Genomic DNA, 6,959 nt, shown 5'->3' with positions numbered 1-6,959 from the left:
TTGTGCATACAGGTCTTTTGTCTCCTTAGGTAGGTTTATTCCTAGATATTTTATTCTTTTTGTTGCAATGGTAAATGTGAGTGTTTTCTTGATTTCACTTTCAGATTTTTCATCATTAGTATATAGGAATGCCAGAGATTTCTGTGCATTAATTTTGTCCTTTTCTTCTCTGATTGCTGTGGCTAAAACTTCCAAAACTATGTTGAATAAGAGTGGTGAGAGTGGGCAACTTTGTCTTGTTCCTGATCTTAGTGGAAATGCTTTTAGTTTTTCACCATTGAGGATGATGTTGGCCTTTATTATGTTGAGGAAAGTTCCCTCTATGCCTACTTTCTGCAGGGTTTTTATTATAAATGGGTGTTGAATTTTGTCGAAAGCTTTCTCTGCATCTATTGAGATAATCATATGGGGTTTCTCCTTCAATTTGTTAATGTGGTTTATAACGTTGATTGATTTGCATATATTGAAGAATCCTTGCATTCCTGGAGTAAACCCGACTTGATCATGGTGTATGATCCTTTTGATGTGCTGTTGGATTCTGTTTGCTAGTATTTTGTTGAGGATTTTTGCATCTATGTTCATCAGTGATATTGGCCTGTAGTTTTCTTTCTTTGTGACATCTGTGTCTGGTTTTGGTATCAAGGTGATGGTGACCTCGTAGAATGAGTTTGGGAGTGTTCCTCCCTCTGCTATATTTTGGAAGATTTTCAGAAGGATAGGTGTTAGCTCTTCTCTAAATATTTGATAGAATTCGCCTGTGAAGCCATCTGGTCCTGGGCTTTTGTTTGTTGGAAGATTTTTAATCACTGCTTGTCTGTAAAGGTTTTAATTTCTCCATCAAATCTGAATGAGATCCTTGCTGGGTAGAGTAATCTTGGTTGCAGCTTTTTCTCCTTCATCACTTTCAGTATGTCCTGCCACTCCCTTCTGGCTTGCAGAGTCTCTGCTGAAAAATCAGCAGTTAACCTTATGGGGATTCCCTGGTGTGTTATTTGTTGTTTTTCCCTTGCTTCTTTTGATATGTTTTCTTTGTATTTAATTTTTGACAGTTAGGTTAATATGTGTCTCGGCGTATTTCTCCTTGTATTTATCCTGTATGGGACTCTCTGTGCTTCCTGGACTTGATTAACTATTTCCTTTCCCATATTAGGGAAGTTTTCAACTATAATCTCTTCAAATATTTTCTCAGTCCCTTTCTTTTTCTCTTCTTCTTCTGGAACCCCTGTAATTCGAATGTTGGTGCATTTAATATTGTCCCAGAGGTCTCTGAGACTGTCCTCAGTTCTTTTCATTCTTTTTTCTTCATTCTGCTCTGCAGTAGTTATTTGCACTATTTTATCTTTCAGGTCCCTTATCCGTTCTTCTGCCTCAGTTATTCTGCTATTGAACCCATCTAGAGTATTTTTAATTTCATTTATTGTGTTGTTCATTGTTGCTTGTTTCATATTTATTTATTCTAGGTCCTTGTTAAATGTTACTTGCATTTTGTCTATTCTATTTCCAAGATTTTGGATCACCTTTGCTATCATTATTCTGAATTCTTTTTCAGGTAGACTGCCTATTTCCTCTTCATTTGTTAGGTTTAGTGGGATCTTATCTTGCTCCTTCATCTGCTGTGTGTTTTTCTGTCTTCTCATTTTGCTTATCTTACTGTGTTTGGGGTCTCCTTTTTGCAGGCTGCAGGTTTGTAGTTCCCGTTGTTTTTGGTGTCTGTCCCCAGTGGCTAAGGTTGGTTCAGTGGGTTGTGTAGGCTTCCTGGTGGAGGGGACTAGTGCCTTTGTTCTGGTGGATCAGGCTGGATCTTGCCTCTCTGGTGGGCAGGTCCACGTCTGGTGGTGTGTTTTGTGGTGTCTGTGGACTTATTATGATTTTAGGCACTGCTAATGGGTGGGGTTGTGTTCCTGTCTTCCTAGTTTTTTGGCATAGGGTGTCCAGCACTGTAGCTTTGTGGCCGTTGAGTGGAGCTGGGTCTTGGCATTGAGTTGGAGATCTCTGGGAGATTTTCGCTGTTTGATATTATGTGGAGCTGGGAGGTCTCTTGTGGACCAGTGTCCTGAAGTTGGCTGTCCCACCTCAGAGGCACAGCACTGACTCCTGGCTGTAGCACCAAGAGCCTTTCATCCACACAGCTCAGAATAAGAGGGAGAAAAAGTAAAAGGAAAGAAAGAAAGAATGAAAGAGAGAGAAAGAAATGTAAAGAAAGAAAGAAAGAGAGAAAGAAAGAGAAAGAGAGAGAGAGAGAAATAAATGAAAGAAAGGAAGAAAGTAAGGAGGGAGGGGGGAAGGAAAGAAAGAAAGAAGATAAAATAAAATAAAGTAAGATAAAATAAAATAAAGTTATTAAAATAAAAATTATTATTAAGAAAAAAAATTTTTTTAAAGAAAAAACAAAAAGGACAGAAAGAACCCTAGGACAAATGGTGGAAGCAAAGCTATACAGACAAAATCACAAAGAAGCATACACATACACACTTACAAAAAGAGGAAAAGGGGGAAAAAATCATAAATCTTGCTCTCAAAGTCCACCTTCTCAATTTGGGATGATTCGTTGTCTATTCATGTATTCCACAGATTCAGGGTACATCAAGTTGATTGTGGAGCTTTAATCCACTGCTTCTGAGGCTGCTGGGAGAGATTTCCCTTTCTCTTCTTTGTTCTCACAGCTCCCAGGGCTCAGCTTTGGATTTGGCCCTGCCTCTGAGTGTAGGTTGCCCGAGGGCATCTGTTCTTCGCTCAGACAGGATGGGGTTAAAGGAGCAGCCGCTTCGGGGGAGTCTGGCTCACTCAGTCCGCGGGGAGGGAGGAGCGCGGAGTGTGGGGCGAGCCTGCGGCGGCAGAGGCCGGCGTGATGTTGCACCAGCCTGAGGCGCGCTGTGCGTTCTCCCGGGGAAGTGGTCCCTGGATCCCGGGACCCTGGCAGTGGCGGGCTGCACAGGCTCCCTAAAAGGGGGCTGTGCATAGTGACCTGTGCTCGCACACAGGCTTCTTGGAGGCTGCAACAGCAGTCTTAGCATCTCGTGCCCGTCTCTGGGGTCCGCGCGTTTAGCCGTGGCTCGCGCCCGTCTCTGGAGCTCCTTTAAGCAGTGCTCTTAATTCCCTCTCCTCGCGCACCAGGAAACAAAGAGGGAGGAAAAAGTCTCTTGCCTCTTCGGCAGTTCCAGACTTTTCCCTGGACTCCCTCCAGGCTAGCCATGGTGTACTAAGCCCCTGCAGGCAGTGTTCACGCTGCCAACCCCAGTCCTCTCCCTGCGCTCCAACTGAAGCCCGAGCCTCAGCTCGCAGCCCCGCCCGCCCCAGCGGGTGAGCAGACAAGCCTCTCGGGCTGATGAGTGCTGGTCGGCACCCATCCTCTGTGCGGGAATCTCTCCGCTTTGCCCTCCGCACCCCTGTGGCTGCACTCTCCTCTGCGGCTCCGAAGCTTCTCCCTCCGCCACCCGCAGTCTCCACCATTGAAGGGGCTCCTAGTGTGTGGAAACCTTTCCTCCTTCACAGCTCCCTCCCAGTGGTGCAGGTGCCATCCCTATCCTTTTGTCTCTGTTTATTCTTTTTTCTTTTGCTCTACCCAGGTACGTGGGAACTTTCTTGCCTTTCGGGAGGTCTGAGGTCTTCTGCCAGCATTAAGTAGGTGTTCTGTAGGAGTTGTTCCACGTGTAGATATATTTCTGGTGTGTCTGTGGGGAGGAAGGTGATCTCTGCATCTTACTCTGCCACCATCTTACCCATGTCTCTTGGAGTTCATTTTTACAGTGTGTCTTTAAAGTTAAACAAGTTAACCCTATCTTGCTTGTCTTTGTGCTATAGAGCAAGGAAGAAAAAACTTATTATTCTGTCCTTAAAAAATTAGTGATGATCTCCATTAAAAGATTCTGATGAATATTTGAAGTGTGACAATAACATACATATCATATAGTCAAGATGAAGTTGTCACCTAAAATATGCACTACTTTTATGGCCTTGGAATGTACTTGGTGGCTTTCTTGTTATTGAAGAAAACTGAATAACAAAAAGATGGAATTTAATATTATCTTAATTACTGAAATGAGAGTAGGAAGTTTATTATTCATACTAATACTAATTTTTGGCAAGTATACTATAGAAATATTAGGTATTTTTAACTTGAAGGAGATAGAAAAACTAAAAGTTTTACAAATTGCTAAAGTTTACAAGAATATAATGCAGGGCTGTTTTTATTCCAGATCATTGGGCCAGTTCCCTTCCATGTGGATTGGCCCTTAGTCTTTCCAGTAAACTCTGTGTCAGTTTTAAACTAGTTTTAACCCAGAGCCTCTGCATAGTTTGCACCATTGAAATGTGTCTAAAAAGACTTTAGTGCTCAGTTTGGTCTGTAAATTTACCTTAGGGGTGTTTGGAGTTTTCAATTAGATATTTTTATTTATGTATATATAATGTGTATATTTACAGTTACATGCTTACACCACTCTTGTGATCACAGTAACCATCATAGAAATATCAAAGTGTTGTTCGTGACATCCATTTAAAAGTATTGCACAATTACATGTTATGGCACTCTGCGTGTGACAAGATGACATTTTAAATGATGAGACATTTTCCTTTTATCTTTGTATATTTTATAGATAATGTAAATTAAGCAAGAAAAAACAAGCTAATCTATGAATTTTCAAATTAAATAAAAACAAAAGAATTAGTATATTTTTGAAATCACTTTTACTTTCATTTTAGTAAAAATTGAAGAATTCATAGGTCTTATGTTCTCATGATATTATTTTTTCCTAATATGGATACAAAGTAGAATATATTGGAGCAAAATATAAATTATATTATTTCCCATTATTTCACAGTTCTTAGATTGTTCTTTTTTTAAAACATTGAACATATATCAATATATAAAGAAAGGTGGAGTGTATGAACATTCATCTGGATAATCCCAATAAAAAGTTTTGCTGAAGCATTGAATTTATTTAGATGTTTTAAACCTTGATTCATTTTAATTTTTGGAGATGCAGTTAGTGTTTCTTTTTTTTTTTTTTTTGCAGTATGCGGGCCTCTCACTGCTGTGGCCTCTTCCATTGCAGAGCACAGGCTCCAGACGTGCAGGCTTAGCGGCCATGGCTCACGAGCCTAACCACTTCGTGGCATGTGGTATCTTCCCGGACCGGGGCACGAACCCGTGTCCTGTGCATCGGCAGGCGGACTCTCAACCAATGCGCCACCAGGGAAGCCCTTAGTGTTTCTTTATACACAGTAAACCGTGACATTTACATAGCTTTGTATTGTATAATAGTCTGCTCCTAAGCACAGTATCTTACTTGCACCTCATAATAAACCTGGAACATGGGCAAGGCAGGTTCTTTCCCCATTAGTAAATGAAAGGCCAGAAATATTGAAAATTTTGTGCAAGTCGTGGTGCCACTAAAGGGCAGAGACAAGAATAGAAGCAAGCACTACAGAGAAGCTATATTTTTTCCATTTCAACATGTCTGTTACAAAGAATGCAATGGAAAGTAACTATATATGATATATATGGATACATTTAACAAGAATCGTGCATGCCTATTTGAAGAAAATGGCTGCATTTTACTGAGGGGCATAGAAAAAAATTTAAGTGGTGAGAGAGAGATTTCTGGAGAGGAAGAAGTCAATTCTCTCCAAGTCAACCTGTAAACTTCACACAATTCAAGTCAAACTCCCAGTGGGATTTTTTTGTTTGTTTTTTTTGGAACTTGTCAAATGATTCGGAAGTTTATCTGGGAAAAAAGTTAATGAATAGCCAGAACTTTTATTTTTAAAGAAGAGCAATGCCCCAACCAGGTTGTAAAATGTACTCTTAAACCATAAAGATAATATGCACTAGGGTGGTTCCAGACCAGACAGAAAGATCTGTGAAATGAAGAGAAACCCAGAAACAGAACAACTATATATGGAATTTTAGCATAGGATAGAGAAGACATTTCAAACTCGTGAGGAAAGAATGGATAATTGAATAAGTGGTGTTGGAGCCAAATGGAAACACCTAACACCTTATACCAAACTGAATTCCAGATAAGTTAAATATTTATGTGGAAAAACTGAACTTATAACTCTACTGGAAAAAATATAAGTGAATATTTATATACTCAGACAGAGAAAGGATTTTCTATACCTAAATACCCCATACCTAAAGAAGAAAGATTTATAAATTTGAGTACATAAAAATATTAAAATTTAGTATGGCCTATAACCATAATTAAAATTTAAAAGGTGATGGATGAACATAGGGCTAATAACACTAATAATGAGGAATCTTATCAATTAATAAGAAAAGTATGAGCATGATAATATAAAAATGAGCAAAGAACAAGTGTCAATAATTTACTAAAGGAGAATTACAAATGAACAAAAATCAAATGAAAATGTTTACTAGATTAACAAAATAGGCACATTAAACCAAGGGAGCAATTTTCCTGTAAAGGAAGACTAGTAGTGATTTTCATCAAATATTGAGAATACAAAAGTTTTTCAGTCTTTCACACAGCCAGCTTCACAAATGCCTCTTACACATTGATTGCAAGTCGGAATCTGTGAGCATTTTCCTCTAAAGAAATCTAACTTTCAATTTGACAGAATATGTGATAGGGCAGGTAATATGTGGACTTTGATTTACTCCAGTATTAACCCTGACATGTGACAAAGTATATAGTGGCAGTGGGCACAGCTAGGTGACACTATATTATTAATATCATTTTGTTATTTTTCTCTGATGCTCATGAGTAATCTAGTGGAAGCCAAATGGAATACATTGCTTTGAGATGCTTTGAGATAGCATCCTTATACGTTTAGGAGAGAGCTGGGAGTAGATTGAGCAAGTGAGGCACTAATGTAGGGTACACAATTTAAGAGGACACCAAAACAAACTAAAAATAAAGCCCAACAAACAAGAAACCCACAGTAATCAAGATAAGTAGTACTTTAATGCAATATCGTAAAAATTTAAATGAATG

This window comes from Phocoena phocoena, chromosome 5, assembly GCF_963924675.1.
Source record: "Phocoena phocoena chromosome 5, mPhoPho1.1, whole genome shotgun sequence".
Classification (NCBI taxonomy): domain Eukaryota; kingdom Metazoa; phylum Chordata; class Mammalia; order Artiodactyla; family Phocoenidae; genus Phocoena; species Phocoena phocoena.
Note: the sequence above shows the minus strand (reverse complement) of the source record.